This window comes from Tinamus guttatus, unplaced genomic scaffold (genome assembly GCF_059628265.1).
Source record: "Tinamus guttatus ecotype Peru unplaced genomic scaffold, ASM5962826v1 Tinamus_guttatus_pri_ptg001165l, whole genome shotgun sequence".
Taxonomy (NCBI): domain Eukaryota; kingdom Metazoa; phylum Chordata; class Aves; order Tinamiformes; family Tinamidae; genus Tinamus; species Tinamus guttatus.
In genome coordinates this window covers 58,747-71,017 of record NW_028289699.1, presented here as the reverse complement: position 1 = coordinate 71,017, position 12,271 = coordinate 58,747, and positions in this window count along the sequence as shown.

Below are 12,271 nucleotides of genomic sequence, written 5' to 3'. Positions count from 1 at the left end.
TGCCAGGAGCAAATGCTTTGAGTCTTTAATGGGCACCATTTTCATGGCATGTAAAACCAGAGGATAAACTTTGCTTTTTGCAATAATAATAGTACTAATACCAAGAAGGTGGTTTTGCAGAGTAAATTCCATACAGCCCATTGCCCTGCTCCTGGCCTAACCCTAACCCTCCCCAACCTCATTTCCCAGGAGTTTTCCTCTCTTTCCGTGAACCTAAGCCATTGCTGCAGCCTTACATGTGAAGTGGTCCCTCCAGCTGCCCCAAAGATGGAGAAAGGAACAATTCCTCAGAGCCACTGTTCCAACTGGAAATCCCTGCTCTCTGGCTGTTGATGCATTTAATCTGTCTGTGGATTCCTGAAATCCTTCCTCCTGGACAGCTCATGGTGTATCTCAGGTCCTTGCTGTCCACACAAAATGGGACAAGAGACTTATTTGTTTTCATTTCCAAGTAACACACTAGAAAATTCCATCACAAAATGTACCCAGTCACCACCAACAATAACGATAAGATCAAACATATGTTTTTCCCTTTTCTGATCATGTTGAAAGCTTTCTGTGGGGCATTTGTGATATCTTTCCTGTACAGATACGAAAGCACCGGATACTCTTTGGCATTTTTCTTTTAACTTTCAGACCAACAGAAGTAAATTGCTTTGTACAGATTACGAAGGATCATACAGCGATGCTATCTTAGAGGGGATTTATAGATCTGTGAATCTATAAATTGGGGTGCTTCTTCATAAGTCAGAGCAGGCTGGTGCTGGCAGGAAAGGTAAGGTGTTATTATCGCCCCTTCTGATTCTAGCAAATGCTTGTTCTTTATTTAACAAAACAGAGTTCTCCTTACTTTAGCTAAGCTAAGCATGTGACCTGTTTTAAATCCACAAGTTGTGAGAAAAAAAAAAACTCTAATGCAGTAGGTGAATACACAGAATACTCACATCTCACCTGTCTTTCAGCCTCCTGCTTTTCATATCTGTGTACGGCTACACAAGTAACAGTGTCATTTGCTTTTAGACAGTGTTCTGGTGGTCTGGATGTCAACCTTTTATGAATGGGACTCCCCAGCTTTCATCATGCAGAGCTGCTGAACAGATGGTCCTGCTGACTGAATTCACTTCCCTTCATAACATTCTCTTTCAGTATGGCAGTAGCACCTTATTTTCAAGTAACTCAACTGTTTTTTTTCCCATCAGTTGTCTTAAACCAATCAAGCTCTGAAAAAAAAAATGCACATAAGTGATGTATGGCTTTTAATCAGCACACATTACCGTGAAGATCTTGTAAGGGGATCTTGTAAGGAGTGTTAAGGCATGGAGGAGTCTCTGCTGTGTATATGGCACCTTTTTTCCTTTTCTTTGGAAGGCCTTCTCTCCTCTGACTGTAGGATACTGTAAACATATGAAGATGTTTAACATAACTGGTTTCTGTTGCCAAATAGTGCAGCAATACGGCGCTCAGAGGAACCCCAAGCTTGCCTGAGATTATCCACAGTTAGCACCATGGAGCTGCAGACAGATTGCTTTCCATCCAAAGCTAAATAGTTTAAAACTTGCAAGAGTTTCTACATGATACTACTTCAGTGCGAAAGGACTATAGAATTAGTTAGCTTTCAAGGGACTCTCAAAGGTCACTTCATCCAACCACCTTCTAAAAGCAGGGCTAATTTTAAACTTAAATCAAGTTGCTCAGAACCTTGTCCAGCTGAGCTCTGAATATCTCCAAGGAAGAGGATCCCTTAGCTCCTCTACTGACTGTTCCAGTGCTTCACTGCCCTCGTTGTTAAGGGTTTCTTTCCTATATCTAGTTGGAGTTTTGTTTGCTGCAGCTTGTGTGCTCTGCACGTGGGTAAGCCTGGCTCCGTTGGCCTCTCAATGTGAGTATGTTGTGTCCCAGCTCTTGAACCATCTTTGTGCTCTCCTCTCCCCAGTGTATCGTTGTCTTATAATGTGGCAGGAGTGAGAGGCGTCAAATCTGGATGTAATAGTCTGGATTTGGCTTTGCAAGTGGAGAGGAATAGTTACTGCTCAACACTCATGCTAATGCATTCAGTACGTGGTTATCCTTCATCACCACAGGTACACTGAGGCAGCATAACTTCAAGTGGGGCCCGCTTTGTTAGAGCACTGGCACAGATGTCCTGATTTTCCTTGTAGAAAATGTTTCCCATTAGTCTCAGAAAAATGTTACTGTACATGATTTTTGAAGTGTGATAATCCATGAAAAAAAAATGAAACTTGTAGTACTAAGTGCATAAAAACAGCATGAAGATAAGTGTACCACTGAGCTCTCAAGTGTTATGTGCAGGCTCAAATGCCAGTTAACAAACACTTCTTCCGCAGGTAGTCGCATCTCAATTGGGAGGGGAGGGAATCCGCATTAAATTATTATAAATCTACATATACATATATGTTCACTTGCCTAGGTCCCAGTACCTGCCAGTACTGTAATTCAAGTGAGGGAAAGGGAATGACATTCTGTATGAATCTGGACACAAATCTGTCAGTCTAGGGATTCTGCTGGATAGAAAGGGCCGTATACACCAAAGATCATTTTTCTCCCCCCGCAATGATTATTTTCAGTTTGGTTTTATATACCATCTTAATTATTTTGTTAAAATATCCAATCAAATATTTCACTAGAAAATGTATGCCCTCCTAAGATTCTTTGTATCTGGATGTCGAATATTTGAATTCAAAATAGAATCTACCCAGCTGGGTATGGGAGATATTGTCAAGCCCATTAGCTTGGGAAAACTCAGATGGATGTATTTCTCCGTGTTATATAAAAGAAAATCACATTGTATTCTTTTTGTGAGTGCATACCTATACAAGGTGGGTACATAAAATCGTGTATACATAAAGCTATAGAGGGAAACCTTCATCTTAAAAAAAGTTATTTTTATGTACTTTTTATATTCTTGTAGCTTTTTACTTCTAAAAAGACTAAAGTTGAAAATAAACACTGTATCTTCACCTAGTAAAGTAGCATTTTGGCTTTGATTGCAAAACTGGGGCAATTATGAAAATGAAGCTTTAAATAGGAGATTCTACTTCTATACTGGCATAAAGAGTCTATATTACTGCAAGTTAATATGTCATGGAATTCAGCCTTCTGTTCCGGGAGGCCCCTAACTCATGTTAAAATAGTATCTGGCCAAGATCAGACTCCCTTCTTACTATTGCTTCACAAATGCAGATGATGTAGTGCTAGACATGAAGAAATTACAATCTAAGAGTTTTACTACAGCAAAATATATTGTTCTCTTAAATTGTATACCACAAAATGTCACTTATTTTGGTACAGGCTCAGAGGCAAAATTCAGCTAATTTTCTTGATCAGGAAATAGGTTTTATTGATGACTGAGGTTGTTCATTCACTTCTTAAAGGGTTACCTAAAGGACCAAATTGTGGAACTGCTGAATCATTTCATTAATTTTGGAGGTGCAGTAATTCCTCCAGTCAGCTCATAGCTGGACACACAAATTGACTTTCAGACAGCTTTTCTCTTCCTGGGGAACTGTGCTTTGGAGTACACAAAAAGAAATTGAGTAGGAGTTCCTGCACCTTATGTTAGGTCAATTTGAGGGTTAGTTAATAAAAGCTTTCAGATCAGAAAGCTTGTGGTTTTCTTTTTCTTTTTTTTTTAACCAATGTATGGTACTTTATGTTAATGCTTGCTCATAAGATACAATGTTTACCTCCAACATCTGAGTTTACAGACATAGTTAATTCTTTTATTTTCTTGGAATGATAAGGATTTTTGTGTATTGGGTTGGTGAGCTGTGTGGTCTTGTTTCTAACTCAGGCATGAGAGATCTGGCATTTCTTCCTTCAGGTTTTCTCATGTGGTTTTTCTTCAAAATAATGCAATCAATCAGATGCATTAACTCATTTTTTACTAATATTCACTTTTACTAGCAAATGGCCAGTGTTGTACAGAAGAGGGAGCTTGTGAGAATGTCAAAATTAGAAGTTTCACTTCTAAACAGCATCCAGTGAAGATTGTTCCCCACCACTGCCTTCCCCTCCAGGCTGGGTGTCTTGCTGGATTATATGCAGGCTTGTCTCTAGGCTGTGCACTTGAGCTTCTATCCCACAGCAGGCTGCAAAGATTTGTCAACTTACTTACAATATTTACATATAACCCAATCTATTGCAATAGGATAGTTTTTATGAATTATGTTACTAAAAGGCATCAATTTTGGCAGAATAAGATGACTTCATAAAGTAGAAATGTTATGGCAAATGGGTTATTCTAATTTATGGGGTATATGTGTATGACTTTCTGGTGTCAAATTAAATTGTGCCCTGTAAAATGTTTCTTAAAAAAAAAAAAAAATTGGCAACTGCCCTGTGCTGGAGTGTCGCTTAAATCAGTGTGATTTAGTGATTTAGTAAGTAGGAAACTCAACTGAGTTACCAGCTGGAACTTTTTCAGTTAAATGCTGGTGATAAAGTGCTTTGGGGTTTGTTTTATTCAGAGCTATTGGATAGTTTTTTTTCTCAGTTTGGGGAAAAATATTAGATATTGTACTTTTCATACATTATTTATGTTTGTATTTTAATATCTAAAAGTAGCAAGAGTTAGATATAGGCCCCAATACATTGCCTTTCTCCATTCCTGGGAACAGGAAGACTGGAGTCTATGAGCAACTTAAAGCAATTACATTTGTTAAAATATTAAATTCAAATTAAAAAAAAATTCTAAAACAATTAATATAAAAATTCTGTGATGCCCTTGGTCTATAATATTCTAATGATGGGCATTTTTAGTGAGGAAGATGTTTGCATTCAATAAAGTTTACTGAGAAAGCTTATGTTGTACCTGGAGTAGGAATGATGCAGGGGAAACTGTTGCTGTACTTCGTAAGGGTACTGTAAACATGTAAAGACTTTGAAAAAAGATCCGATTAATTGCTGTTAAAAGTACAATTTTAAAACATGTTACCTGTTGGTTTACCTGTTCTGTAACAGCTTGGTATGGAAGGGTTGTGTGCTGTGTCCCAGTGAAACCTGTGCATGAGGTCGAGTGAGGAAGTGACGGTCACTAGACAGAACAGATGTAACAATTCAAAGATCTGTGACATTTTTGACTGGATTAAAAACTGCCTTTCCTTAACAGGAATGTCCCGTGCTGGCAGGGACTTGCCCTAGGGATGTGAGCAGTGAGCACTGAGTCAGCTCTACTATCTGCAATGCTGTAATTTCTTTTCAGTGGAAGCTGATACACATGTTCAAGGAACTAGTCAAAGCACATAATCAATATGCTGTATATCCTGAGGCCCCAACAACGTGACACTTTTAGAAAGCTAATTGTAAGCTGGAATTGAGAACTAATTGCCTGATGAAGCAAGATTTTTTTTAAAAAAATTGCTTTGCTTACTGAATTTAAACACTTACGGCATCTGGATCTTCCCTCCAAAAGGGTAATGACTTTGAGCTTGGCTGCTGTGTTTTATTGGAATTTAACTCATTGTTAACACTTTGCATTTATAACTTCATACACATAAGAGTGTGTTGTTCCTTCCTGTGGTCTCCCCAGCCCCACAGTAGGCAAAAACACGAGTTTCCTTCATTGGTCATTGATTGCTCATGGCAGGTGTGGGTAATGTGCTCATCCTTTTCCTGCTTTGAATCCCGTTTATTACCTGATGAGAGTCATCCAGGAGCCTTGTTGTGGGTGGATAAGGATAGACTTAATGCCCCTTTGAATAAGAAAAAACAGTAATGTTAGGGCCAAGGTGGAGAGGGAAAAAAGGTGGTGCTCTAGGTGACCCTGTGTGTACAGTGGGGTTGGACTAGATGACCTCCTGAGGTCCTTTCCAACCTTAACTATTCTATGATCTATGATTCTATGATTCTATGATTAGTGCTTCAATGAGCCTTGTGAGTCTGTGTAATGGAGGTGTTCATAAGGGTATGGTGCAACTTATCTGACGTGTTCAGTGGACATTATTGATGTAGTACCACTTCACTGACTTACAGATAAGAGCCAGGTCTTTAGTATACAAAAAACTGATTGTCCCCAAAACATTTGCTGTGGCAAATGTGAACATGACAGGACTGGGAAGGCTTCTCGGTAACTGCTCAAGAGTTATGACTGGTTTTGTTCAAGGGCAATATCACTGAAGAGCCAGGGTGGAAAATGTGAATATCAAATAATCAAGCTGGAGAAAGAAACTCATATGAAAGGTCTTTTTAGTGCTGCCTGCCAGGATGGCACCTTATTTATGCTTGCAGCACTGGGGAGAAAGAATGTTTTTGCTGTAAGTCTAGCAAAGATTAAAATAAGTTGGTGAAAAATTTAGGAGTAACTTTTACCTTTGGGGGACTATGGGGTTTCTAGCCAGCAAGCTTGAAGCTGCTCCCCAAGGCAAGGGGACACTGATGAGGCACTGTCCCTGAGACTTGTGAGCAGAAGGTTTCTACCCGAGTGCAGTGGGGAGTCCCAGCTGAAGCCCATGTGGAACCCAAAGGCTTGTTGGGGCACTCAGGGCCCTGACAGGCTGCTAATTTAGTGTTCCTCAAGAGGAAAGAGCTGAAGAGTGTGGATCCACACTAAGGCAGTTCCATTCAGTGTCCGATTTAAGCACCAGAGGCAGAATTAGGCTAAGAATAAGTGGAAACATTGAGACTCTCACTCAAATACTGTATAAACCCATAAACCACAGAGGAAAAAAACAGTTGTCATGTATCTTTGTGTTTTAGAGTAAAATAAAAATGTTTTCACATGGCAGAATTTATTTCCAAGGTATTTTAGCAACCTCGTTGTTGTGCCTGGCTAGCCATAAAGGACAGAGCACTTTGCAAGTTAGAAAGTAAGCAGTTTTCCAAATAAGCCCCAGGAAGCTTCCTGAGCCTGGAAAAATCCACCAGCTCGTCTGTCTTAGTTTCACAGCCTATTTTGTGCCTGACGTGACAGAGCACCGTATTTGCTCTGTTATGCTCTGCTTCCGCATCCTGCAGTGCGGGTGGGAAGGCGGCGCGCGGCAGCGCCCTGGGAGCCCCCGGCGGCGGCGGCCCCTTCCACACACGTTGTTCGTCTCTCCCTTTTGGAATCTCTGTTGTCCTCTCACCCCTGTTACCAAATCTCCAAAGGGAAGGCTTATGAAGCTCAGTGACCCAGTGGGGATGTAAAATTTTAACGTGTTAACATGCAAAATTTATGACTTAATGGGAGTTGTGTATGTGCAGCCACTTGGTTTTATTATTTATCTTAGGGCTTAGGTTTTCCAGTAGTTGCTGAAAAAACTATCTACCAGGTTAATGAGGAAGCTAATGAATTAGTCTCAATTGCAAGAAGGGAAAAAAAATCCATTTCAAACTTACATTTCCCTCTGTGAGAGGTAAGGGTTTATGAGTCTAGGAAATTGCTCTTTTTTGAATGCAGCAGATCTGGTCTTCCATTTGGATAGTACACTGCATAATCTTTAATATCTAAGCTATGTCTGAAGCAAGTGATTAGTTACTGTGAACATAGGCTTTTAACACAGAATTTACTGTTTTCCGTAAACTCTTACTCCAAGGATAACTTTTAATTCTGTTTTCATCACAAAGTCTTTCTGGTAATGAGCTTAATGAGAAACTTGCTAAATTTCAGTTTGAGATTTTGGAAGAATCTTAAAAATATTTATTTGCAATGTTCTATGTTTATCTTCAAAAAAAAAAAAAATACTGAAGGAAAGTATTAGGAAATGAGGAGAATGAGCCAAAAAATAAATGGATCCATCTCCTACCTTGTGTTGATTTACTTGTATGAATGCACATACAGTTTCACAGTTGATAGTTTCTTGTATTTGTAGTTAGTTCCCAAGAATTCTACTAGAGAACCCTAGTTTGCAAATCATGAGAGTTAAACATTTTTGATAACAACATGTTGTCTTCTTAGTTTAAGAATATGGTTGGAGTACATGTCCTTTTTCATAGTTTACAAAGGTTTTTTTTGCAGTGTCAGTTATATATTAAGCAGAAATTTGATGATTTCGAAAAAATGCAGGATGTTGACCTTAGAATTAAGTCTAAAGATGACCTGCTGATGTCATATTTTGCTTTACATTAGGAGATAAATTTATGACATCCATTACTGCTATCTCTAGGCTTTCATTGTAGCATTTGCTTTGGAAGTTGTACTGTTAGCTTATTGCAGACAGTGTGTGGGTTATTTTTTTTGCACTTTTGTTTCTCATACAAGTAAGGTATTTTCTGCATGAATTTATTATATTGGGCATTCGGGTAGCAACTTTGCAAGTTCCAGTAAAAACAGTACTTCTTCTAGAATAAGTCACTAGACTGCAGAAAATAGTCCTTGGAAAATCCTCAAAGGAATAGGATGAGATATAAAAGGTTAGTGTACATCATCTGGAATATACACAATATAGATTTTTTTTCAACTGAATAATTTCAAAAATACCCTGTTCCTTAAGAATAACAGAAGAAAGCTAAGGTGGATGAGAAACCAGATTGCTTTCTTTACAACAGGAAACTAGCTGGACTGGTTGCATAACTGTGGGAGGAGAACCTAAGTTCGTAGCCTAGTTTTAAAATAAAGTAATTGCTTCATTGAAATCCTCCTCTTTCATTTCAGATATACTTGCTCTTTACATTAAAACAAACAAAAAACTTATAAAATAAATGTAGAAGTTTGTAATGCTCCCATGAACATGTTAGAATTAATAAAAAAGGTCAGAGTGCTGAATGAGATGCCAAGATACTTAGAGACAGATCATCAATTGTATTTTGGAAAGAAGATTAAAATAAAATGATCAATCCTTTAAATTGAATTATTAAGGAAAGTTCTGTTTCAAAAATATTGAAAATCCGTTTTGCCCAGGTACCTATTATCATAGTATTTTCATGACAGTGATCAATGAAAGCTCTTCCTGTCATTCTTGGTTCTATTCGACTTCCTGCTTTGATGACCCTCGGGGTCATAGGCTCTGGAAATCATTATTACTTCTTATGTGCAAGTACCCTTCCTGAGATGAGCTCTTATTGCCATATCCCGTGCAAAGAGCTGTGCCTGCCATTTACAGCTTCTGCCTGTATAGGTCGGCAGCCGGCTGTTTGGTGTTGGTTTCTTTCAGGTGTTTACTCTCACAGGTATCAAGTCTACAGACCAACCCAAGGAAGAAAAGATATACAATTAAAAGTACAACACGGGAGATACTCATTTCACATTCATATTTCTCAAATATTTATGGATACACACCAGGTGATTTTGGGCAACTGACCAGTGTGAACAGAGGCAAGCGACCCAGCTGAACTGTTTCAGTTGCCACTGTTTCAAAGTGGGAAAATGAAAATAATTCAATAGCCTGCCTGTGGTTAATTGTTTCAGCTAAGGTACTTGTCTAAGAACAAATTCCTGTGTTCCTTTGCATTCTGAAGCAAAGATGGAACAGCAGGCAAGTTCACAGAAGTGATTTTTTGTTTGTTGTTTTGTTTCAACCAACAAATCTCCAAATTTCACAGACCTTTTGGGCTAGAGCAAAAGCAAAAATACATTGTGAGTCAAAGGCATGTGGCAGGGTTGTGGCAAATACCTGGTTGGTATTTAATTTATATTCATATCTGATGACATCTTTGCTGAATGCTTTTCCCAGATCAAGCTACTGTGAAACTAGGAGACTTTTCCATTACTAATATTGGCAGTGGCTGCTCAAAGCAGTTTAGCTAACGTTGCAGGCTGCAGGATCCACTGGGTTGTATGTGCCACCAGTCCCCTGGAGGCCACTGAAGTGCCCATTAGCCTCTACTTATTCACTGTCTGGATTCTGAATTCTGTGGAAAATATCCTTGTAAACTGTCAAGGACAGAACCTGTCTTAATTTTCTTTTGCAAGAAACACATCTTTGTATAAGAGACTTTTGAGGTTTCTTAGGTATGTATTAGAAATACTATAGGTTGGAAGGACTGTGGGAGGTTCTCATCTAACTCTATGCTCAAAACCTGACTGGCTCCAAATTTGGCTCAGGGTGAGAATCTTATAAGTCTTCAGTGCATCAGTTCCCCATCCTTCTGGGGAAGAATTCCTTCCAGATATCTAGTTGGAATTTCTTGTGTTCAGGTTTGTGGCTTTTCACTCTTTTTCTTTGCACCTTCAACTTCAAGTTCATTTCAGAATGTTTTTCCCAGTGGGAGCTGGGACTGTGCTCTGGAAATGTAAGAAACAATTTCCTGGTTTATTCCAGGAAGGCAGGAAAGGCACGTGATTCCAAGATGTAAAACAGTTTGCCCTGCAGGATGCTCCTCAGCCTTTTCCATGTACTCCCTGAGCTCCAGGGCTGTTCTGTGGCATCTCTCACTCACGCACCTGCATGACTGCTGCTTCGTGGTACTGGCGTGTCACAGATTTGTGTGGAATAAATCCAGAAATGGCTGCTTGAGGCAAAGTGCTCTTTTGAGAGGACCACAAGCAGAATGGGAAGACTCCTCTAAGTGCGGAATAAGACTACGCTGTCGGGGGAGTCAGCTGCTGTTCCTGAATCCAGGGACTCCCATATGAAGAAAGACAAGTAGCACCGTCTTAAGTAAAGCCAGATTATAATTAGATAGGAGGCAAAACCATCAAAAGCAACCAAACCTCCAGTACTGGAGTACACTGAGGCAATCGAGGGAAACAGTGCTTGGTACTAGATTTTAAAATATTTATTAGTTAATGTAACTTCTTTATCTACATTCTGTGTTACTAGTTTAATGTGCAAAAGACATTTGTGAGGTATTACCAAGTCATTTCAAAGTATGTCCTACTCCCCAGTTCAGGCAACTTTTTTTGAGAAGAGTAATGCATGTGATTAAAAAAAAAAAAGACAGAAGTGAGAATCATTTCAGTACAGTATCTTTACAACTTCACCACTGTGTTTATTTTGATTAGCAGAAGTAAATATTCCAGTTTTGTAACATAGTCTAGTTTTAATAGTGTTTGTGGGGAATTGAACTGAAATTCTTTGCTTGTTTTACAGAATTTGATGCATTGGCCATTATTACTACCACAGAGTAGTTACAAATACTGCTCTCAGTGGTTGAAAGTAAGAATAGAAAAGCTGAAGAGGCTGGACCATGGATGAATCCCAGGGTCAGGTTCTGGCTTTAGACAGAAATTTGGCTTAGAGTGGTTTAGAAGCCTGGGTGTATTTAACGAGAGCCATCAGAATCAGACATTTATATCACTATATGTAAGGATGCTGATGCTTATAAAACTGTTCAGCATTGCGGCATCATTCTTCAAGATATCCTTTGAAAGACATTTACAAAACAAATGATGCAGGAAAGACTAATTTAGTGCAAGTGCAGAGTGAAGAATGGTCCTCCTCCTAACTTTGCAGCAAAAGAGTTACCTTTCATTTTCTATCTTGGCACTCTTGGTTAAAGGAGTGTTTATTTTTACTACATTCTTGCAGTACGAACTTTTGTCATAAAAGACTGAGTTTGAGTTAAGATTTCCCAGTTTTCACTGGAAAGACTTTTGGCATTTTTGGTCTTTACGAATGTGTCCTGTCTCAGTTGTTGTACCAGTAGCATGACTTTTTGGATGGGTCATTTAAGCAGGGATTCTGCAGACCTTGATTCTATACTTAGGCACCCCTAGATGTATGGAGAGAAGCTGGGCTGTGAGGCAGCACACCAGATACAGGGAGAGATGCAGGCAGCATGGTGAATCAGAGGGATAAAATGGGAAGCGTATCATGAAACACTGTCTCTGCTGAGCCTGTGATCTTTAAGAGCTGCTAGACGTATGAATTCTCCAGCTCCTCTTGTGCTTGTGTTTTGTAGGTTCACAGCGGATGAGTAATGGGAAGTGCTAGTAAATGGCAAGGGGTGCACAGCAGGGATGAGGAGAGCAACGAGGATCCCTGTGTTGGGGACAGTATTGCACAGTGATTTACACTGTGGCAACTGTGTCCTAAGACAGATGAGTGGTAAAGTGAGTGTGTGTGTGTGTCTCTTGCTGACTGGAAGAGGCAAGAAAATTAGGTCATACTAGATACCTATCTTTTAATCAACAAATGTCAGTGGAACAGAATCCCATTCTCATCAGCTTTGGTGCCTGCTGTTATTTACACACTGAAACTGGGATAGATCTGTTCTTTGTCTGGGCATCCTAAAGCAAGTATAGTCCCTGGGGTAGGGAAAGAACAGGCCTTTTGAGACTGTTTTGTGCATGGGGAGGATGTGTGTGAACACCACAGTGAATTTGAGGATGGGTTGTGCCCATGCTTGAATGTGCAATGTTTTTTTTCTTGGCCCTCTTTTATTAGCTGAGAAG